Source organism: Trachypithecus francoisi, unplaced genomic scaffold, assembly GCF_009764315.1.
Source record: "Trachypithecus francoisi isolate TF-2019V2 unplaced genomic scaffold, Tfra_2.0 Lachesis_group1, whole genome shotgun sequence".
NCBI classification, from domain to species: Eukaryota; Metazoa; Chordata; class Mammalia; order Primates; family Cercopithecidae; genus Trachypithecus; species Trachypithecus francoisi.
The window spans coordinates 55,956,047-55,980,549 of NW_022681454.1; positions in this window are offsets into that span (position 1 = coordinate 55,956,047).

The window sequence follows — 24,503 nt, forward strand, 5'->3', positions numbered from 1 at the left end:
CGCTCTGTTTTGCAATCAGTTGTGTGCCGATTCTTTACAAGTTAGATCATGTGTGGGTCCTTGCCCTCATGCTTCCAATGCAGTTAAACAGGAGGCACCCAAGAGACCAGTGAGTGACTAAGCCCCCATCCCCTCACATCCTCAGCCCCTCACTTCCTCCAGCAGCAGGATCCTTCTAGGACCACAGCTCTTCCTACAACACTCCTTTTACCTGGTTCTATTTGTTCCATGCCTTTCTTTTTACTAGCACTTCCCTTCCTATGGTGGTAAAGGCTTCCACCTGCTTTAGACCCCCAGGGTTTCACAGCCTTTAGTCAGGGTAACTCACTTCCACCTCTGCAAAGTTCTCCCAAGTCTCCACAGAATAACCCTCTTACTTCTATCTGGGGGATCTGATCATGCTCATAAAGTCATTGTGTACAGCATGAGTGAATGTCATGTTTCAATTCCTGTATCAACTTGTATTGAAAAAGCAATTGATAGACAAGACGTACACCCAAGTATACATCTTCTGGAAGAGAAAAAGGAAATTACATGTATCTGCTGAGACATTGTCATGTGTTAAAAGGTCTCTTTGGAAAGAAATAGACTTGTATGTTTTCTACCCTGGGATTTTTGTTTACTAGGGAACAATCACTACCTATCACACAACATTCACTGAAATGTGACTCAACTAAAGATGGAGATTAATTCTAACAGCCAATTTTGAGTTCATAGTCTATCAATTTTGTAGAAATAAGGGCTTTCCAAATAAGCTTTATGTAGTTTGTGATCTTAAAAAGCTGACACTTGTCCTCAGAGACCATTATTCTCAGACTGCTTCCCCCACCCCTCACTGCTTATTCTAAGTATCTGACTAGACTCTATTGCAATCAAAACATGTCTATTGTAGATTGAAAAGCAGCAAGTTGCCTTGTAGTTATTCAAATGTTAGGCCAATACCATGACTATTCCTACATGTTTAACTAGAAATAAGAGTGTAAGTATGCTTTGTTAGAATGTGCTAATATGGTAAGGCTATTCAAGTTTTTAAGAGAGAAAAGGAACCTAGAATAATATCCATATTGTTGCCATTATCTTATTACCTAAATTCAGGCCTACGAGCTTTAAAAATAAGTTATGCTTTGGAGATACAGACGAAATTGCTATGCTTCTCAAATTAGCTCAGTCATACCTGCCTCTCAGCTGCTTGCTCCATGTAGGGCTCTGGCCTCAATCATCTCAGAGGTTATACCTCCCTTATCACTTGGACTCAGGTAGAACACACACCATGGGGAGTCTGTTGGTTTTCCAGCCGCTGAATGGAGCAGACAAGTGACAACCAGGAAATGCAGGGGATTTGATGCACACTGGGGACAGATGAGAATGCTGCAGGTAGATTATATGCCCTCCATCCCTCAGACCAGATCAGCCTCTGCAGCCAGCCACTGTGGTAGCCATGCAGATGCTCCACCCACATCTCCCTTTCAAGCAGTGACTTGCTCCTCAACGGTGGGGTACTCAACTAACAGCCCCTATGCCATATAGTATCTTTGCCTGAGGTCTACCCTTCCCAGGACAGCCTGCATCTGGTGTCCAAGCGAGGTGGCCTCTAGAGGCCTGACCATCGTAGCCAGATATGGGACAGTGAAGGGCAATACTAGCTCTGGAATGCTTCCACCAGGATAGTGAAGGCTTTCTTGGTCCCACGTCACAGTTGACCTCTATTCTACCCAAATCCTGCCTTCTCCTCCCTTCCAAAGGCTGCCATTCCTTAGACACCAAACTCCATTTCAGCAAAGACTTCATGGAGCCCAAGCTGTGATCGCCTCTACATGAGGAAAGGCAGCATGCCTTTAGTAGTGGCCCCTCTCTGCTTTCCCTCTTTCTGTAGCTCAGAGAAAGCAGAGGTGAAGCACACACACAAAACAAGCACAGCAGAAGATGGTAGATTGCCACCTGTGATTTCTAATTTCAAGTTGGAGAACATTGCTAGGCTGGATTTAAGATGCTATTTAAGTTTCTAATCCCTTCAGTTAAGTGTCACTTTTAGAGTTATGAGGGAATAGATACTAGCAATAAACCAGCTAATTTAGTTAAAAATCAAGCCCAGATGACTACTGAAATAAAATAGCTACCCAATTTTAGCAAGTTTCAATTCACCAGAAGTAACCTTCTGTGAGGCTAACAGCCTTACATACGTGCAAGTTTGAGGTTCAGCAGTCCACCACTACAGCGGTAAGTTGTGAATACACTCTCCTGCACAAAATGTTTTAAGTGGTTTCCTTTTGCCTCTGTGATAAGGCAAGCAGCTGTGGGTTTTCTGGTAAAGCTGCGAGACACTGAAATCATCTCTTTCTGCCTCACTTTTTATCCCTTCAATCTTACTGTTCAATATACCCAAGTCTTGTTGTAGGCTCTATTTTCTGGGAATCCCAAGTAATCTGAGGTACAAAAGTCCTTCTCCTAAGCCACGACAAAGGACTGTGCTGTTAGTAGTAATACCATATTAATTACACTGCCTAACAACTACATCCAGAGTGATAGGCAAGTACCATTTTTAAGGAACCTAGGGACAGGGGTAAATAGTTCCCTACCCTCCTAAAGTTTGCATTCAAATGCGGCAATTAATAAGGTAGGGATAAGCACTATGAAGGAAACAAAGCAAGACACAGAGTGAGCTTGTGATGGGGGAGGAAGCAGTTCTATCTTCAATAATGTTGCGAAGGAAGAAGACATTTCATTGATTCACCCTCGGCTGCCATTAACAAATGCTGCATGATCACATTGCAACTTTACGTCCACTTCCTTGTGCATCTCACAGAGCTTGTGCACACACATCTGATATTGTCGTGTCCATGTGTGGGTTAAGCTTTAAATGCAAAGAGTCTTTCACTATTTCAGTATAGAGTATCAGTGATACAGAACACATCATACTGTAGTATGAGAATGCAGGTGTTTTGAGACTAATGTATTAGATCCATTCCACAATCAAAAAGCAAATTCTCCCGTATCTTGGAACAAAAGCTTAGGCTCTTAGGCTATTACAGTTGCTTCCTTCCAACACGTAACAGGGTCTTATGTTGATATCTCTTGTTCAAACACACTGTAGTCAAGGGACTGCCAATTGAAAGCCAGCAAGTTTTGGTATACGGGGGTCTAGTTTTTCTGCCATTCCATCAAAAGCAGCACACCTTTGCAAAGTTGTAGTTCATTGCATTCAGACTACTTTCTCCTATATTCTCTTGCTCAACTAGTAGCTTAGATATGCCCAAGTCAAGAAATAATCTCCCTTAGAAGTAACATGGCAGTTAAGTGGAAGTAGGACCAGAACATCTACTGTAAGTCCAAATATTCACCTTTTTTTTTTTTTTTTTTTGAGACGGAGTGTCACTCTGTAGCCCAGGCTGGAGTGCAGTGTCATGATCTCGGCTCACTGCAAGCTCCGCCTCCTGGGTTCACATCATTCTCCTGCCTCAGCTTCCTGAGTAGCTGGGACTACAGGCGCCCACCACCACGACTGGCTAATTTTTTGTATTTTTAGTAGAGATGGGGTTTCATTGTGTTAGCCAGGATGGTCTTGATCTCCTGACCTCATGATCTGCCCACCTCAGCCTCCCAAAGTGCTGGGATTACAGGTGTGAACCACCGCGCCCAGCCCATATTCATGGTTTTAAACTGAAGTGACCAGTATATTAGATTTGTTACTTTCATTCACTTTAGTTGGTTTAAAATAGCAGTATATGTTTTCATAAAACAGAATTCTAAGAATCTTACTGACTCCAAAACCAGTCACTTGTACCATATTTGGGTAAGTCCTCATGCAAGGTATATAACTGTATATGACAGGATTACAAGAGCAAACAGTCCAAGTTCTTGACTTCAAAGAAATGTGAGTGAGCTTGATCAAACATTAGAGCACCTGATTAACTAAAGGATTAGAGCAGGGCAGGTGCAACCAAGCTTGACTGCTATAGAAGCAGCTAAGCCAGTAGGCTGCACTCTGTCACAGTGCTTACCCCAAGGGCAAACCTCCAGGTACACCAGTATGTCTGCAGAGATATGTGGGCTACAGCCAACAGGCTAGATACTTGTTTTTGCAAATGAGCAGAGGACCCTACCATTCTGTATCATACATTAACACCAATTAGAAAGCCTACACAATGGGAAAGGTAACAAACCTATAGGCTCAGACTCTGCCTTTCTCTGTATGCACTGATAGGAAATACCTATGATAAATTGAAAACATTCACTGTTTTAAAGGGGTAAGGTATGTCAGTATTAATACAGATTCTGCTTGGAGAAAAATTAAGTATAAGCAGAGTCTCTGGACAGTAACAAGAGAGTTTTTTTTAGAGAAGGGGATTGGGTTGCTAGGGGAAAGAATGAGGAAGGAGACTACTTTCTTTCAGTGAGTAATTCATCACCATGATGCATATAGTGTAACATTAAAAGGGATACTAGAAGGGATGCAGTAGCAACTAACAGATCCAGGCAAGCTAGTGAAGAAAAAGTTTGAGTTCTTATATTCCCAATACTCAATAAACCTCACAAATAAAATACCTAGAAGGAGTAAAAGCCACCATGCATATTTTATGAACAAGACAGAAGCCATTAAGCATATAAACTTAAGCTCAATTGCGTGATCAAGTAAGTACGCTCCCTCATGTTTCAACTTCAAGGATGGCAAAGATTGAATGATGCTACCTAGTACCTGCTAGGATAAATAGTCACAAATTGTGGTAGAAAGTGGATGGCATGTAGAGTGTGAAGCAAGGCATGAAAGTAGGGGCACTCAGGCTAGGCAGCACATGCAGCTGCCATCCAAGGGAAACTCACAGCCTTCTTTGGGCAAAGTGGGGTAAACAGACACTTGAATGATGTAAGTGCCTGAGCTGGTGTACAGCAATGCAAGCAGCATGGTGACAGTGATAGGGAGGAGTCATCTAGCAAAGCCCAGGGGCCTGGCAGGCATTAGGCAAACGATGCCTCAGGAAGGATAGGATGGCTGTGGGTGGTCAAATGAAACAAGGCCACAGTTATCTTTCCTGGCCTGTGGATTTTCCAATACAGAATTCCCCTAGAGACTACAAATGAGATGTCAGGATTGGACTACAATCCAAGGATCTAAAAGTCTGAATTTTTTAGAGAATTCTTTAAAATTTTTTAGAAAAATTTTTTAGAAAAATTTTTCAATTTTAGAGAAAATTGAAAGGATATTTGAAATTAAAAAAAAAAAAAAAAAAACGCAACCAACATGAGTCCACATCCAGCTCTGTCCTTCATTCAGGTAGACTCTTGTCTCTCACAGTTGGTTCTAGGCCCCAGAGAAGACATTATCCAATAGCCCAAAGGCTCACAGGCAGAGAGCACCAGGGAATGGTTAAGAGATAGGACTTGAAGTGTTTCATCCTCCTGCTCCCCTGGGACCACACCAACTTGGCCTGATACTACAGGGTCTAGCTGCCTTTAACACAAGGAGCTGAAAGCCCTCCTGCTGGCATGAGCTCTAAAGCAGCTAAACCTCAAGTAGAATACCACAGTCAAATGGGATCCAGAGTAACACAAGAACCTCGGCTACTAGAACTGTCGCATCGGTGTCCAAAGGCAGACCCTTCATTTCCCTAGCTCACATCTGCCATGGAGGTGGGAAAGGAGGTACTTGCGGTGTGGGTCAGGTCTACTCTAGGACACTGTCATGAGCTTTGAGCTTGAGATTGGACCTCCCAATCCAGACTCCAATAGCAGGTAGGAAAGTTTTCCTCTGGGTCATCTAGCATTTTCACTCATCAAGCACAGACCTACATTCTACACCAAAGCCAAATACTTCTGAGGAATTCCATACTCAAAATAAATAAGACTTTCCTGGATGTACCCCCCCCCCGCCCCAAGACCCCAACCATGGTTGACTGGCACTTACTTCAAGGCAGGCATCTCAACTCTCAACTTCTGCCAGTTGGCAATCTTGGCTCTTCCCTGAAAGGGAGGTAGACAGTGGACAATCTCCTATTTTCAGGGTCCTTCCTACGGAGGACTGAGTGCTCCCTCCCCCCGCCACATCTGAGATAGCTGCCCCAGGTTCTGGCTGGGGTCCCTATTCTGATTCCGGCTGCTGCCACAGCTGATCTAACCCCTGCCACCACCTCTAGAACACTGTGGCAAGATTAGTTTCTTCCACTAGGTGGCAGAAGAATCCAGTTGTCCACCCTGCCAATTTAAAAACAATAGTCATTTAGGAGCCAGAAACCTCTAAGCTATTCAAACTTGTGCACTTATAGTTCGTTTTTATTTAGAACATTTACCCATTTCCCCAAGAACTGGAAGATTTAGTGAAAGCATTAAGATTTTACCATCTGATGCCCAGCGAACCTACAGGGCAGAGTTCCCCTACAGTAGGCAGGAAATTTTTGTCAGGACCAGAAGACTAAGTAAGGAGCAGAGCGCAGCTGACAAAGGACAACACAATTCAACCCAAGAATCTTAATGTTAATTTCACCTGATAATTTTAGTTTTTAAAAAACTTGTGATGGGGGGATTAACATGCAACTTCCATAATACTTCTACCGGACGGAACCTGCCTGGAGGCTATTACACAGCTCTGTGCTGATGGTGGGGAATCAACAAGTCTCAGGAAGATGGTCTTCCAATGTGGTTCTAAGAGAGGCCATCTCACGCAGTAGACACTCAAGGTCGTGGCATGCCTGTCCCTAATTCTTTATTCTGGTATGAGAAAAAATCGTATTTCTGGCTTTTTAACAAAGCTATTTATGGGTTGAACAATGACCCCAAAAATTAGCAACATGAGAGAACATTTAAATCTCACTGTTTCTAAAAATAAGGGCTGCAGGTAAAGCTTAGCTAAATGCTCTTGCTTGAAAGTCCCTCCCGGCATTGTCAACCTGTGAGCTGGAAACATGCTCTCATTTTAAGGCTCAACTAGTGAGAAGGGATCTACTCCAAGGTGGATTCGTGGATCACACCTCAGAATGCCTACTTCTAAGCTCATAGTTGGTGTTGAACATTAGCTGCTAACAGCCTGTTGGACAGGTGAGTTCTGTTCCTTGCCATGACAAATGGGCTACTCCAAGGGTCACTTTGCCTTATGGCTCAATTACTCTAAGGCTACACTTGTGAGACCTCAGAGTTAGGGACTGTGCTATTATAGAAGGTCATGAAAGTATTCATCCCCGGGAAGGTCAGGGTGCAGTGGAGGTCCTGCTTGACACAGGAGTCTCACATGAATCAGGATACAGGCCAGGAGTGATCACCACATTTACGTGCAGCTTCCCAGAAATACAGTCCATTACAATGACATCATAAACTGGATGGATTTCACTGTCTGCAAAACAGCCACTACTAGGTATCATGGGCTTCACAAAAAATCCCTACCCTCAGATCACGCTGGTACCTGCTCAGACCACATTGCCCATTTGGCACTTACACAAGTGCCTGTTCCAGCAGTAGGTACCCTTCTAGGCTTTTCCTCCTATCTGCCCAAGGCTCAGGGTTTGAGTTAAAGACGTTCATATGAGGCCAGCAAAGGGTTAAAGTGCTGCCCTGTCTTGGGTAGAACACTCTGGATTCTCTCCCCTCTGTGCCTGTGAGAAGGCTGGGATAGGACTTTTCCTTCCTGGACACACACCCCACACCTGAGGAACCCTCGGACAAGGGAACCTCAGACAACCTGGAATAGCTGTGCTGCAGCCATTGGACCCGTTCTGCCTGGGTTGTGCTTCCCTGGAAGGGTTTTCTGAGAGGCAAAATACAGGAGATAAAGATAGAGGGTAGCTTTTTAAGTTTTAAACCCTGGACCTATCTGTTATCAAAGCAGAGAAAGTCTGCCTAGTGGTCCAAACCATTTGGGGCATGGATATAGCATGCCAAGCTACTTTGGTCAATTTTGCAAGCCATAGAAGTAACATGTGAGAGGCATACGGACTACCCCCGCTAGACATACCATAAAGCGGTTCAGAATACTTAGACCCTATAAACAGTAACTTCTTACATTAATTCTAGGTAGGTTAAAAGAATGGAAGTGATCATGTAGTGTTCTCAGAATAGAATACAGTTTTGTCTCTTCACGGCTTCTGTCTTGTCAAGTATCTAGTGCTGAAAGAGCTCGGATTCCATCTAGGGCTCATTAGGAAAGGTAGGGCCTGAACAAGAAAGCCACACTGAGCATATCCACACATGAACTCAGGCAAGAGACTAGAGAGGGTAGACAGCTCCACCAAATCACTGGATTGCGGGTACGGGAATGCACCACCAGATCCCCTTCAACAAGGGCTTGTTCAACTGCTGGGAGCACAGCCAGCAGCCTCCAGCCATCACCTCTACAGAGTTTGCCTCGATTCCAAGGGCATGCCCTTCCCCTAGCAGCCCTCATCCACTTGCTGACCAGACATATGCAGGCCAGCAATCTCAGGCCACCATGATGCAACCATGATAGGCCACCATGGAACAACCATGATGGGCCACATGCATGCCAACACTGGCCAATGCACTGCTGGGCCCCACACTGTAGTTAGCCCAGTCCTGCTTTCCCATCCCTTAGACATAATTTGATCTCTAAATACCATACTTCATGCCAAATTCTACTTCAGCCTGTTTCTAAACAGCCCCATCTGCAACACAGGCAAAATGGCCTTGAAGAGTATGAGTCTTCTCTCCTATGCCTGGGATGCCTAAACATGTAGTCTTTCCTCAACTCTGGAACATTCAAGTGACATGTTCTGCCCTATGCTGGCACCCCTGACATGTCATAGTTATGAGTTCCTCTTGTTTCTGTAGTTACACCCTAACTCTCCTGCCTGTTATAGCACTAGATTCCAGTGATCTCACCTCTAGATGGTTTCTTGCCTAGTGTATGGCTCTTTTCCAAGAACATTTCCTGCCTGGCTCATTTATCCCACCTAATACATACACATCTGAGAAACCAGAGTTTGTTTTACCTCCTTGAAATATAAAGTACCATTCACTATGGGCTCAATGGCCTATATAGAGTCCAGGAACTGGCTTTGTACATGCGGTGATGCCAAGGAGAATCCACACTGAGCCACTCAACTAGTAGTGGGAAGTGGAGGATGAGATATTCATCTCTACACCAGTGGAGTCCTCAGAGAAGAGTGCTAGAAAGTGATGCTGCACAATCCATGAGACCTTAAAAAACAATATTAGATTTACGTAAAGCAGAATATGTACCTGTAAGATTTAAAAAAAAAAAAAAAAAAAAACACTTTGCCAAGTTAGAACTCACTTTTAAACACAGACCAAAACTTGAGCTTAATTACCTTGTATAGTTGTTTGCCTGTAAGTTCAACATATGGTAACATGGACCATAACCCCAAGGAAGTCTTAGACAAAACTAAGAACTGCCTTGACTAGTATAAGATACTGTTTAAATGCTCCAGACAGCATTTTCTAGTTGACCATGTGTGTAATGAACCTAAGTGCCATAGACTTCCTTTGCCATCTGAAGTTACCATCTGCTCATTTGTTATCTTTGGCAAGACTTGACTTTTTAGATCTGACACTACACAAATAGAAAATACACCAAGACGACCCTTTGGGTGTTCACCAGCAGATTCAGCTGCACACAAGTGCAGGGAAGAAAGTCATTGAGCTACCATGTGCTCTGCCATGTCCCCACATCTCATACTCATTGTTTACTATGCTGTATCACCAATATTCTTCACATTAAAAGAAACATTAAGTGAACCCGAGAGGCCTAGGAAGGCTCAGTGGCGTAGAACTTGTGTGCAGTAAAACACATGCATAGTGAAAACATAGAAGACACTAGGACATGAACTTATTCTTTCACACAAAGTTTTTTTTTTTTTTTTTTTGAGACCGAGTCTTGCTCTGTCGCCCAGGCTGGAGTGCAGTGGCGCGATCTCGGCTCACTGCAATCTCTGCCTCCCGGGTTCATGCCATTCTCCTGCCTCAGCCTCCGGAGTAGCTGGGATTACAGGCACCCGCCACCTCGCCCGGCTAGTATTTTGTATTTTTTTTTTTTAGTAGAGACGGGGTTTCACGGTGTTAGCCAGGATGGTCTTGATCTCCTGACCTCGTGATCCGCCCGTCTTGGCCTCCCAAAGTGCTGGGATTACAGGCTTGAGCCACCACGCCCGGCCTCACACAAAGTACTTTCTACACCCAGGAGATAAGTGTGGATATGTTGGTTCTGGGAATGTACCATGCTGCTCCAGCACGGGTCCTTCTGAAAGACATGCCACCCTCCACTACCGTGGCCCTCAGCCACTCGGGTGTTTGCCGTGACACAGGAAGCAGCTGACTCTGACTTTGTTCTGCTCCAACCCTTCAGCATCTGTTCCCCACTGAGGTCCTCTAAGCACCTTCTACTTGGAGTCATCTGCTTTGAGACCATTCTTTGACCTAACCCATTATCTCCCCAAACCTGCCTCCATCTACAGCTGTATGTCCCACACAGCTGTTTTAAGCAAAAAAAGTTCCTATCAATTGTATGTGACATGGGAGCCAGAGTGAAGGCCCAAAGGGAGAACTTGCTATTACCATTTTTCTACCTAGGTTTAATGAAGCATGGACAGCTGTGTCCAACTGTGACAAGGGCATGACCTAGTGCCCACAGACTGAATGGGGAAACCCAGCAAGGCCTGTCCGTTTTATTTCCCTTGGTCTCTACAGCATTCCTTCTTTCTGGGTAGGGACCAGGACCCCTCTGGAGTATTTGATGACCTGTTTGTCAAGTCAAGCCAGAATTTATGGTCAGCTGTTACACAGAAAGGGAAGGGGAGAGTAATGTTCCTAGCTTTAGGGCTGGCTTGGGGAGGAGGGCTTCCAGTTTCTAAGACCTGCCTTAAAGAGTAAGAACAGCAGAAGACAGCGTGTTTCCGAGGCCCTCCAGTCTCCTAGTTCAGAGTACGGGACAGTCCAAAGCCCCATTCCCTGCCAGTTCCCTCTCCACAGGACACACTTCTGGAGGCTGAGACTCCAAAACCCACCAAGGTTTCTCAGGACACAGAGCTCCGCCTGTGATTCAGTGCTGCCCTCTCCTGGCCAACACTGCATTAGGTCCCAGAGCATCTGCCCCCTGCAGTTCATTTTGGGGATTTGTCTTACTCCCCACACACCCGCTGCACTGCCAGATACCAGGGGAGGGAAGCACAGGAGCACCCACGTCTTACAAGGCATGGAAGTCAGGATCAGTTACCAGTCATTTCCTCAGGGCTCAGACACCTCATCCTGGACTCCAAAGGCTTCTCTTACAGGAAGATAAGCGTTAAGTGATCTGATCTGCTTTGACCAATCAAATGACCCACTGATGGGTCTACAGAAGTGCCATTTAACATTTCAGAACAGGTTTTCCTTCACCTGGAATTCCAGGCTGCAATTCTTCCTACCAAATGGAATTATTTTTGGTTCCAATGCTTGGGAGTCAGACCTGTTGGGTGACACCTTGTAAATAATAGGGTAGTCCCTGATTGATCAGAATGAGGGAATGAAATCTCCCCAAAAGACAGTGATCAGTCACAAGCAAGCTTTACCAAGGCCAAGACTCTGTACTCCTTACATTCTAGCTTGACCTACAACGTAAGAGTTGACCAGCAGAAGGAAAATATAAAATGTACAGTTGCGCCACATGCCATTATCCAGAACCTGCAACACCAGACATGGCCCTCTGGCCACTCCCCTGGGAACATCCAGGTGACCGCTGTATTTGGTAGACCAGCACCCTCCATCACTACCAATCAGATCAGCCTATATTCTGGGAATCATGTGATGTAGCAGTTTGGATACAGGTTGGTACACTCAGACAGGGGGCTAGAATGCAGGACTTTTGTACATCCTCCAAGCCCCACTGTGTTTGGGCACACCTCCTGTAAAGCTCCTTTTAGCCTGGGAACTCTGCCTTCCTGGGAAACTGGGAAGGTAGTTCTTCATGTTCACTCAGTACAGAAAGTCTTGCAAAAGAATCAGAGGTCTAAATCACTACAGATTTCAATCTCATTCTACAGACAGGAATAATGACAGCAAATTTCACTTAGTACAAAAAGGAGAGAGGTTGAAATCAGGGAATACCATCTAAGCAAGACATCCATTTTGCCACCACCCATAGCCCGACAATAGCGACCTCATTACTTCCTCATTAACTCTTAGCTGATGGCTTTGCAAACAAGCCTAGGCATTACTGACCATATCAGAGCTAGCCTACTTTCAACCTTTGTAGTAGATGAGAGTCAGTGTACTTCATAAGCATCCTCATTATCACCCCTTTATCAGAAGGACCAAGACACCAAAAGCAGATATGTTGCTGAATAAGATATCATTTGAGAGTTTATAAAGCCTCTGTCAGCAAAACCAAGATGTTTGTGGATTAGGTAAGAGACCAATTCATGCTCTAAATGCTAACTGAGAACACTATTTCCAACTCCAGAATGTCTTGGCTAGGCTCACAGCACGAAGAAAAATATGTCTCCCAGGCCCCCACCTTTGGGAAAAATAATTGACAGCTCAAGCTAACTCATTGTGAATCTACTTTAAGGGGGAATGACATGAGGCCTAAGATGAGAACGTATCCTGATCTGAGGCCAGTGGTCCTGTTTCTGGTCAGTACACTGAATAGAAACTGACTACATAGCCAAAGAAAAGGAAGTCTATGAGAAGTACATGCAGAGACATGGAGGTTTCATGTCACATATTAAGACCCACTGCAAAGCAACTGCAGAAGACTCACTGGATAACCCAGATGGATAGCTCTTCCAGTTTTTAATCAGTAAGCCACCAAGTGAACACAGGCCATAGTGGCAGAGATGGAAGCTACACAGCTGCCCAACAGCTTCAAAATACTAGTTTCTAGGACAATCTAGCTACTGCTGCTTCCGCAGCCTGTCAGAGACAAACATTGAATCCACATATAGAACTCTGATAAGGAGACTGACACATCACTTGGTATCAAGTTCACTACACCAAGTCCCTTCAGTTCTAGAAAAGCCAGCTAAACTCACAGGAATAGCTAGCTACCTTGCAATGCATTTGGAGAGCCTCAAATAATTCCACTATCTGGCGGCATTTACTTCACAGGATTTCCTTCCCACCCCTGGAACTCATCAGCACCTAATCCCAACTTGCCAGCTGCGTGGAAGGTGACATACGCTGGCAGTAGAGGAGTTTAGTTTCCATTAAAACTGAAGCACTGTAATAGATTCAGCCATAAATGCAAGCATGTATACCCATGTAGACATTCAAGTCTACAAGGAGAGAACCATCCAAGTCAGGAAGATAACTAGGCCCACTCCTGCATTACTCTAACACTATGGATAATAACTTTATTCCATATTGATGTGCTCTGAGGTTTATTAATCATCTTCCAGAATATAGTCCCTATTACCCTTCCCAACCTACTATTTCAACATTTCTCAGGTTACCACCTCCCATTTGCTCTGGGCCTATTACTTTGGGTTCCTATTTCTGGTCTTACGTTCCACTACAAGCAGTATCTTTCTCTTGATCCAAGTGAACTCATGCCTTTCCTGGGAGTAGCCCTCTACCCATGGCTCTCATTGCTGCCTCAAGAAGCAGCTCAATGAGCACCCAAAACTGAAGTGTCCAGAGAAAGTCATACTGACCAATGAGGCCAGAATTCACATTTGATTGGAGGCTCATTGAATCCAGACTTACTGGGATCTCAACAACTCTAAGTCTCCTACAAGTGTTCATGTTATTAACCTTGACCTTTTGGTATATTCTCCAGTTTGCATGCTATTGCCATTTCATTTAAACCTTCTACCAAACATTGCTGACTTGTTTTTTCCCAAATGTGTCAGATTCAAATTACAATAGCATCAAGAACCGAGAAAGGATTTTCACATTGCATGCATATAAAGAGAAACTAGAGAAAACAAAACCAAGTGTTTCAAGTGCAGATTTCCAAGTGATGCAGCTTAGAAATTGCAACATTTATCTTCCTCACATAAATGACCGACTCCAACCTTGCCCAAAACCCGGTTGTAACATACTAGTCCTTCCTTTACCAAATATTTGGCCTCCAATTAATAAGGTGGGTTGCCAAGATGCACCAGGATACTTTGCAGAACTGGCGCCAACAATTTTGTTTGACCAATAGACAACTTGTTTATCTGAGACTCCAGAAGTATGCTTACCCAGAACAAACATGAGTGAAGAACAAAGTAAAAGCATGAAGGATATTCCTGCAACACCATGAGGGGCGCTCTAGTCATATATGACTGCCCATGACCACGACAGCAAGGCTTCAAAAAAGTCAGGTGAACAAGAGAGGAAGAGACTGATACTTGAAAAGCTCGGGAGGCCATGTTGGCACCACAGGCAATAATTGCTGCAAGACTCATTGACACCAAAGCTATAAAGTCGCATTTTATTCCTTCACATATTTAAGGCTTTTGCTGCAAGTTTCTGGCTCAAGTGTTGGTGTATAGTTGGTGGCAAACTTCACTACAGATGCAAAGGGTTAGGTTCACCTGTAGTTCCATGCAGGCTGACTTGGGTGCCCGACACTCCCTGGAGGAGGGTTTTTCCCTTCCTGTTACCAGCCTGCCCTTTCCCACCCCCAAACCTAGAAGATTATGTTATGCCCTGAATTTGCTAAGATAAATGAAGATGAAAGGGAAGGAAAAGCAACCTGGTTTGAACACAGTGTAGGAGACCACAGTATGTCACCCCAGAAAGTCCTTAAGATACAGTGCAAAATTGTGAGTGGAAGGCAATAAAGCAGATACAAGGAAAGCTCACAGTCAAAAGAGTTCAGAAGCTGATCATTTGTGCTACAGAGAAAGTGGCAGGGTCAATTGTACTTGAACTGTTTACCAATCATTACAAATTGTCCATGCCACTCCCCCTGCTACAGAGGGGCATATGCCTGCAATTGTTGATCCCATATAACAATCTGAAGAGATAGCTTTCGCCACTGACTATATACATAACTATGGTGTGCAGTGTCATGCCCTCATTTTGGAAGCATTTTCCTGTGCCAATTCATGAGTAAACCTGATGGCACTGTTACTTGGCTCCCTACAGGCTATGGAACTGAGTCCTGCAGAATTGCAGTCTCTGATTATTCAGACTCACCTACTTGGTCTTTACCATCCTGCATTAGTATTTTCATTGCTTTTTTGTGATTCAAGAGACAACTCAGCTTCTGAGGACTGGTTCAATCCATTCAAGTCTGCTGCAGGAATCAGTGATATGTATATTAATTACCCACAGCTTGATGTGGCTACACATATGTCTAAGATGGCAGGGTATAACTGGTGCCATAGAACCCTGACCAGAATACTCTTGACTAAGGACAGATGTTGGGCAACCATTCATGGTCCAATTTCATTGTGTTGCAAGATAAACACAACTGACAACGCTGGTCACAATTAAGAACTTCCTTAGAGACTGATACCATGCAAATTCTTATCCCTGAAGTAACTGATGAAATACTTAAGTTTAGAAATGCATGAGAGTCTCTTGAAGACCATAGGATCTGAATGGTTTCCTTGTGCCAAAGTAACTCGACATGTGGATGCTTCAAAAACAAACAGCATTCCTATGTCATGCTTCTGCAGCATTTTATCATGTAGAGACCAGCTCAACCATGCTGAATTACAGAGGAAGCCAATACCAGGTGATATTCTAGAAACATGAGATGCATACAAAAAGCATTGGGAACGATCAGGTCAATCAACATTCACTCAACAACGAGATTCTCAATTCAGGCAGAATAACCCATGAGATGGTTCAACACCCAGATCCAAAAGGAGAAGGAGCAAATTTCCCACTTCTATGACAGGAGAGTTTCTAATCAACCATAAGAATAAAGGAGCTTGTAAAATGGACTTTACTAACTAGACTTTGTCTACCATATGCTTACCTTCCCACCACTTACCATCCCTATAGACTCATGGTCTGGTTCCCTTGTCTACTTCTCTGGAATTGTATCACTCTTTGTTCTAGATGCTACATACTGTCCAGCAAGGCCTTTATACTTACTTATGGCTTCTACAGCGTAGACTTCTCTCATGCTCACCACTAAGTTATAGGTGACTCAATGTGTCCTGAAGAGGGACTGGCAGATCTACACTGAAAGCCACCGCTCCCCACCCCACCTACCCCCAACACACTGCAATGGTCCTCATTACCAAGAAATGGAAACCCCTGGACACCAGTGATTTTAAACACAGGCCTTAACCCAAAGGATAGTCATCTGGATGCAAGCTGCTCTAAATGCCTAGGCAAAGCTGAAGGAGCCAAACATACTGGAAGTTTCAAAGTGTCCCGAGAACAGTACACTAGATAGCACAAAAGCACCCTGGAACCCCCTGAAATGTGCTGCCCATTTCAGTCCCCTCTAACACGGGAGATGATTTATTCTAACTTTTCATAATTTCTTCTGGTATTTTCACCCTGGGTACTAGTTATTCTACCATCTGGCCTGCTTTCCTGCCTAGTGTTGGCTCATCTAGGGAGTTCTGTGTCTTACCTATCTAGCCTAAACACAAGTGTCTTTAAAAAAAGAAAAAAAAAAGCTGAAGTTGGCCCTTCCTCCTGAGTTCAGGAGAAACAGTTCCCACTAGGGGTTAGCAGCAATGGTCTAGAGTCTATGCATCTACTATGGACTGTATATATAGCTTTATCCATTCAGGGAGGCCAGGGAGGATCCCAACACAGCCCCTGCAACTGCTCAAGGGTGAGGAGATACCAGATATCCATCTTCCTACCACTGAGATGCTTGGAATGGTATTTTTCTCTCTACTGGTCCATCTTTCATGATACCTGGGAAATATGTAGATGCATTTTCTGCATAAATTTAATGGCTTAATGGTGTTTATCAACAACCATGGAGAATAATCAGGGTAAGTGATCTTAGTGTAACACCAGTTTGGTGCAAAAGTAATTGTTGTTCTTTACCATTACTTTTAATGGCCTAATAAGTTATCTAGGGGCAGTTGTCTGCCTATCAACTACATGTTACTATATCTGGAAACCTTAAAACCCCAGGAAGGAGAAAGCATACAGGGTTCTGTAAAAACTGCCTGGACTAGTAGAAGGTACAAGCTAGTGTTCCTTAAGTCTTCCAGCATCTTTGGAAGAGCTAAAGATTCAAATTTGCCATTAGTCATTCTGTTCAGTAGTGATTTTATTTCCTGCTGAAGTCGCCTTCTGCATATTTGTTGTGCATTTAGCAAGGTTTTTTTTTAAGGAAAGCCACTACATAAATTAAACGTGCCCTAGACTGAACATGTGGGTGTACACCAGCAAATTCCACAACACTCTTGTGCAGCAGAGACTGCCAATGAGCTGCTATCTTCTCTGCTGTGTCCCTGTGAGGAGAGGAACCATTTCTCTTACTGTCTCTTGTCTCTGAAGAGGAGGAAGTAAAAGCTGAAAAACAGGAATGAAATCAGTGGCAAGACTGACTGGGGCCACCGGCCAGACCTGGGTTTAAAGATTAACCCCTGCTCTAACCACATGAGTTATCTATAGATTTCAGACACAGTATGGAGAAACATTCTCCTAGAAGCATTGTTCCTGCTCACCGGCCCCCACTACCCTACCAGTCACGTACCCCACACTTGCTCAATCCCTTTCACGTGGACCCCTTAGAGGTATAAGCCCTTTAAAAGGGCAGGAACTGTTTGGTGAGGAGCTCAGTTCTTGAGACGCAAATCTGCCAATGCTCCCAGCCAAATAAAGCCTCTTCCTTCTTTAACCCAGTGTCTGAGGGGTTTTGTCTGCAGCTCGTCCTGCTACACCTTGCAAGACCTTCACACTGTAATTTTCTGTGCTTTAATCACTTAGCCTCACATTAAGATAAAAATTAGAGGAGTATAAGAGGCCTAAAAATGCTTCTATGTTACAGTAGAAGTTGTATGTGTGAAGACGTACCAACAGGGAAATCAAAGACATGCTAAGCCTCCTACTTTTTTAAAACTGATGTATTTTTTCATGCATAAGAAAAAATGAAGATAGTGTTGGTTGTGAAAACCATACTTACAAAATAACCTCTACTGTGGCCCTCAAGCCACCCTTCCAAGGTATTTGACATTGACATAGAAGCCTACTGTCTGCATCTTTGCTCTGCATCAGCCTTCAGCATCTGTTCCCTCACTCAGGTTTTTCTACTCCTCAACACTTTCTGCTGTTGATCTGCTTCTAGACCTATTTTCCCTTTAGCTTAACCCATTCTTCCCAAAAACTGCTTCCATCCAGGGCTTTGTACCCTATATATTCCTTTAGGAGTCTTCTAGTCTATCACCACTGGTTCTCTCTCCAGCATGAAACCCAGATGTTTTTCTCTACTTGCTTCCTTCATAAACATTTCATCCTCCTTTGCACTGATCTATGCCCGGATGTGCCAGTTGTTTATGAACTGCATCACATGTGGTCCTTTGTCCTCTTATTTCCAGTGAGGTTGGACAACAAGAGGCCTTTAAGAGGTTAGTGGGTGAATAGTCCCCCATTCCCTCACAGCCATAGCACCTCACTTCTTCCAGCAGCTGCATCCTAGGTCGTGAAGTCCTTCCCACAAAACCCACTTTACCTGGCACTATTTACCCTATGTCTTCCCACTGTACTCACATCTAAGTAAGGCCTTCTATCTATACTAGCCTCTCAGTCTTTTCACATCTTCTGACTTGGGTAACCCACTCCCACCTTTAAGCTCTCCCTGAATCCTCTGCAGAATGTTCATCCTTCTTGGGCCCAACCATCATGGCCTGATTTAGGACAGTGGGGAATACTAGCTCCCGAACTCCCCACCAGCTTAGTGAAGACTTGGTCCAGCCCAAATCAGTTGATTTTTCTAACTAATCTTGCCTTCCCCTCCATTTCACAGGCAGTCAATCCTTACAGACACCAGACACCCCAAATGTCATCTCAATAACTTTGAGAGCCCAACCTGTGAGAAGTCCTACATCAAAGAAAACCTGATCCCATTTGGTAGGAGCTCTTCTTCTGTCTGCCTGACTGCTACATCCCAACAATACACAGCCTCTACAGAGTGCCAGGCAAGCATGATCCTGGGCACCTAGGATACAGCACTGAACAGTAAGTCCCTGGCATCCCACAATTTATATTCAAATAGAGACAGGTAGGGTGAGTATTATGAAGGAAACAAAGCAGGATATGGAGTGGGCTTGTGATGAGGAAGAAAAGAGTCTCATTTTCAATAAGGTTGTCAAGGAAGAAGCATCTTTGATTTTCTCTCAGCTGCCATTAACCAAGATTGCTGCATGACCATGTGTCACACATTTACTTCCATTTATTTTACTTGACCTGCTCAGAGCTTTTGTGCATGCCTCTGGTATTTGTGGTATCTGCAAGTGTGGTTTAAATTTGACAATAAGAAACTTAGTGCCTTTCACCACTAATTTAATTAGAGTGTCAATTATGTAGACTACCCCATACTGTAGTATGAGAAAGGTGGTTCGAGACCAAAGTGTAAGCTAGAGCTGTTACACACAGCACTTAGAAGAATTTGCTTTTTGAAACAAAAGCTCAGGTTGTTAGGCTTTGATAGGGGTTTCCTTGCAGCATGTAATAGGGTCTTGTCTCATGTTGGTACATATTTGTTTAACCACAGGGTCAACAGAATGCCCAACTCATTGAGGAAAGCCAGAAGACTGCTCCAGGTAATTTTCTGTTATTCTATAAAAAGCATGTGTACCTTTGAGAAGTCGTTTATTGTATTCAAAGTACTTTCTAATATGTTCTCTTGCTCCTGTTTTATAGATTAGGTTACTGAGGGATTAAAAAACAGTCTCAAAAAAATGAACTCTCTGCAAGTAACAAGGCAGTTAAGTAAAGGGGGACCTGACCCAAACCAAATGTTCTTTAAGTCCAAATATTCACATTTGCAGTTTTAAACTGAAGTGACGTATATAGAAGACTTCTTGAGGGTTCTCTCAGCTTTGGAGCCTCCTCCCTCTGTCTCTGTACAGGGGAGCTTCTTTCTTCCCCCTGCTTTCTTGCCTATTAAACTCCCTGCTCCTTAAAACCATTCCATGTGTGTCCGTGTCATTTTTTCTAATTCAACTCAAGATGAAGAACCTGGTGTTCTCCACTCATAGGAACCATATCATCTTGGTGCATTGGCCAGGAATCCGAGACTTGCCCAGACATGTCCAAACATGCCTTATGCTGAGAAATACAATGTGCTTGCCAGAGAAGTGGTAGCAAGTAACCTCACTGCGGGGGGAAAAGGGGAAAACTGTTCCTAGACTGTAAAAATCTTGCACATTTCATGCAAAGAAAGAGAAATCTCCAGTTATCGAGGCTGAGCCTCACACAAACCTCCAGTAGTCTGGAAGGCAAGAAATTTCCAGTAGGGGAAATTGAGCCTCACCCCAAACCCTTTAAGATGGGAAATACCCCCAAGTAAGGTACGGGATAAAAAGGATAAAGCTAGCAGCAATAATATTGCCCCTGATAGTCCCCTAGGGACTATGCTGAAATACTGGAAAAATAATGAAAGGACTAAACACAAGAAAAAGCCAAAAATGATAAAAGTTTCATTTGGACTCAGGAATGTTTCATTTGGATCCAGGAACCAATCCTCAAACCCTCAGTTTTCTGGCCAAAGTTTGCGTCAGATGAGGATTGGATTTGTCAGCTTTTAATAGAACCTACTAATGACAAGAGTCCTGTCTCCCAGGAGGAAATAGATTATGCCCTATATTGAGGGCAAGGACCTGTCCTCCTTTATCCTCCAAAGGCTGGAGGGAGAACGTCTAACTCTTCTGAAAAAGATAAGGTCCCTAATTCCTAGACAGTGCACCAATACCTGGGACTCCCTAGGCCACCTTTCCCATCCAACAGCCCTAACCCTAATCTCTCTCCTCCTCAAGCAGAGGCAGCTGTCCCCAGACCCTTCTCCTACCCACGTTGTTCCCCCTCCTTTTAACCCTACCTCTTGGGAATCATCCCAAGAGCCTGCTCACTACCAGGCTAAATACCATTCCCTAAGAAGACTTCAACATGAGATAGAGCAATGCAAAAAGGATATTCAAAACTTCCCCTTCCCCTCTACCTTTAGGGGATCAGCTCCAGCTCTTCCCCTTAAGAGAGGTATGCCTAGGAGGAGGCGGCATTGACTTCCTAAATGCTCCTTTAACCCAGCTCACAGGTCCAAAACCAGAAGAGAGCTCAAGCCACTATTAGATGACCCCTGTGGAGTAGCAGATCCAATTGTCCAATTTCTAGTACCACAGTTATACACTTAGGCTGGAGTTAATGTCCATCCTAGACATCCTCTTCTCAGGGGAAGAAAGAAGCATGATCCATAGAGCTGCTAAGGTAACCTGGGAGTGTGAACACACTCCTGGCCAAAATGTTCCTGCAAGCAGATAAATTCCCTTCCCAAGACCCCTAGTGGGAAAATAATGCAGCCCACCAAGAAAATACGCAAGAACTTAGAGAAATAATGAAAGGGATTCAGGAATCAGTACCCCAAACCCAAAATCTTACTTGAGCATTCTACATACGACAGGGGAAAGATGAAGGGCCTATGGAATTTTTAGACAGATTAAAGGAACAAATGAGAAAATATGCTGGCCTAGATTTAGAAAATCCTCTTGCGCAGGGAATGTTAAAACTTCATTTTGTCACTAACAGTTGGCCAGATATCTCAAAAAAAATTACAAGAGACAGAAAATTGGAACTACCATCCCATGAATGAACTTAGAGAAGTTCAAAAAGTGTATGTAAGAAGGGACAAACAAGCAAAAACAAAAAGCAAAAATTATGTTATCTACCTTCCAACAGGGGGCCCCAAAAGGATGAAACACACCAATATTACTCTCCGTTACCTGGAGAGCCACATACACTACCAAACAAAGTCATCTGAGAGCCAAAACCTATAAGGATCCTGGGATAGGTTCAGGCAGTGAAAAAGCCACTTATTGGATTAATGTAATTTCTAAACAACAGCCCACCTGCACCCACACACATTCAAGGAAAAAAGTTTGAGGGCCTAGTAGGTATCAGGGCTGATGTTTCTATTATTTCCTCTAATTTATGGCTCTCCTCCTTGCTAACATGGGACTAGTAGGTGTTGGAAAAGCTGATGAAGTTCACCAGAGCACATTTATCTTGCCTTGCTCTGGCCCTGATGGTCAAAAGGGTACAATCCAGCCTTATATCATGCCAATCCCCATTAATCTTTGGGGTAGAGATTTGCTGGTACAATGGGGGACTGAAGTTAATATTCCACATAACTCTTATAATGCTCCCAGTCAACATATAATGGAAAACATGGGGTTTGTTCCCGGACTCGTTCTCAGTCCAAAACAATGGATTACCAAACCTCTCCCAGTTACTGTAAAAGACAGGGCTGGTTTATGCTATCCTTTTTAATGGTGGCCGCTGCCACACCTCCTAATCCTGTTCCTTTACAATAGAAATCGGAAACACCTGTTTGAGCAGCCGCCGCTCTCTAAAGAAAAACCGGAGGCTTTAACTCAATTGGTTTCTGAACAGTTACAACTTGGAAATGTGAAATCTTCTCTTTTCCCCTGGAATTCTCCTTGTTTCTAGTAAAAAAGAAATCAGACAAGTGGCGGATGGTAACTGATTTAAGGGCCATTAATGCTATAATTAAACCTATAGGAGCCGTCCAACCTGGCATGCCTGCCCCTACTTTAATACCTAAGAATTGGCGCCTCATAGTTATTGATCTTAAAGATTGTTTTTTATATTGCTTTACATAAATCAGATTGTGAAAAATTTTGCTTTTACTGTACCATCTATCAATAATCAGGAGCCTGCAGCTCATTGTCAATGGAAAGTACTTCCTCAGGGAATGCTGAATAGCCCTACCATCTGCCAGCTTTATGTTGGACAAGTGCTCTCACCAGTTCAAGCCCAATTTCCCCAGGCCTGTATTCATTTTATTAATGATATTTTAATTGCTGCCCCCACTGATGAGGAATTAATTGACTTATCAATTTTTGAGCCACCGGGTTAGAGGCTGGATTACACATCGCTCAGGATAAAACTCAACAGACCACTCCTGTTCAATATTTAGGAACGGTGGTTAATAAAGAATGTATTCAACCTCAAAAAGGTTCAGATTAGGAGAGATTCTTTGTAAACCTTAAATGATTTCCAAAAACTTTTGGGTAACATTAATTATTTAAGACCTACTTTAGGCATTCCAACATATGTGCTGTCTAACTTGTTTTCTAAGCTGCGGGGATATTCCAATCTCCGCAGTCCCAGGACTTTGACCCCTGAGGCTTTAATGGAACTGGAATTAATGGAAGAAAGAATCCAGACTGCCCAGTTATTTAGAGTACAGCCATCTCAGCCTTTTCAGCTTCTGGTTTTCGCTTCATTGCACTCCCCTACTAGGCTAACAGTTCAACATAATGACTTAGTGGTGTTTTCTTTCTCGTTCTGTGTCAAAAACTTTGTTTATCTGAACCAAATGGCTACCCTAATTGGACAAGCACAGTATAGAATACTTAAAATTTCCAGATTTGATCTGAATTTAATTGTAGTTCCTTTAAACCAGCTCGAAGTTCAAGCTGCTTTTCAACATTCTGTACTGTGGCAAATTCACTTGACTGATTTTATCAGTGTTATTGACAATCATTATCCAAAAAACAAATTGTTTAACTTTATAAAGATGACTTCTTGGGTGGTCCCTTGATTGACCAAGATCAGCCCATTCCTGAGGCCATTACAGTGTTCACTGATGGCTCCAGTAATGGAAATGCTGTTTATGTGGGTGCTACAGACAAGCTTATTTATACCAGTTATACCTCTGCTCAAAAGGCAGAATTGCTGTAATTACTGCCTTACAGGATTTCCCCAAATCTTTAGATATTGTCTCTGATTCTACTTATGTTGTACATCCACTAGAAATATAGAAACTGCTACTATCAAACATTGATAATTCTGAATTCGCTTATTTTCAAGGTTACAACGGGTGGTTTGCCAATGTAGACATCCTTTCTATATTACGCATATTACATCTCATACTACTTTACCAGGCCCCATGTCTGCTGGTAACCATAAAGTCGACTGTTTGGTCTCTTTTGCAACCCAAGAAGCTCAGGAGGTTCCATAATCTCACTCATGTCAATGCTGGATTAAAAGATAAATTTGCTCTCACCTGGAAGGAAGCTAAGCTTCTTGTCCACCACTGCCCTCAGCACCAAGTTTTTGTACTTCCAAATCAAGAACCTGGTGTTAATCCCAGAGGCCTAACTCCTAATGAGTTATGGCAAATGGATGTGACTCATGTTAGCACCCTTGGCAAACTTTCATATGTACATGTTTCTGTAGATACCTTCTCAGGTTTTATCTGGGCTACTTGCCAAAAAGGGGAAGGCACGGCCCATATTAAAAGACATCTATATTCCTGCTTTGCATTTATGGGGCTTCCATATCAAATACAGACAGACAATGCCCCTGGATATGTTAGTAAGGCTTTTATTTATGCACCAATGGGAAATTTCCCATATCACCGGAATCCCTTACAATCCTCAGGGACAGGCTCTGGTGAAACGTGCCAATCG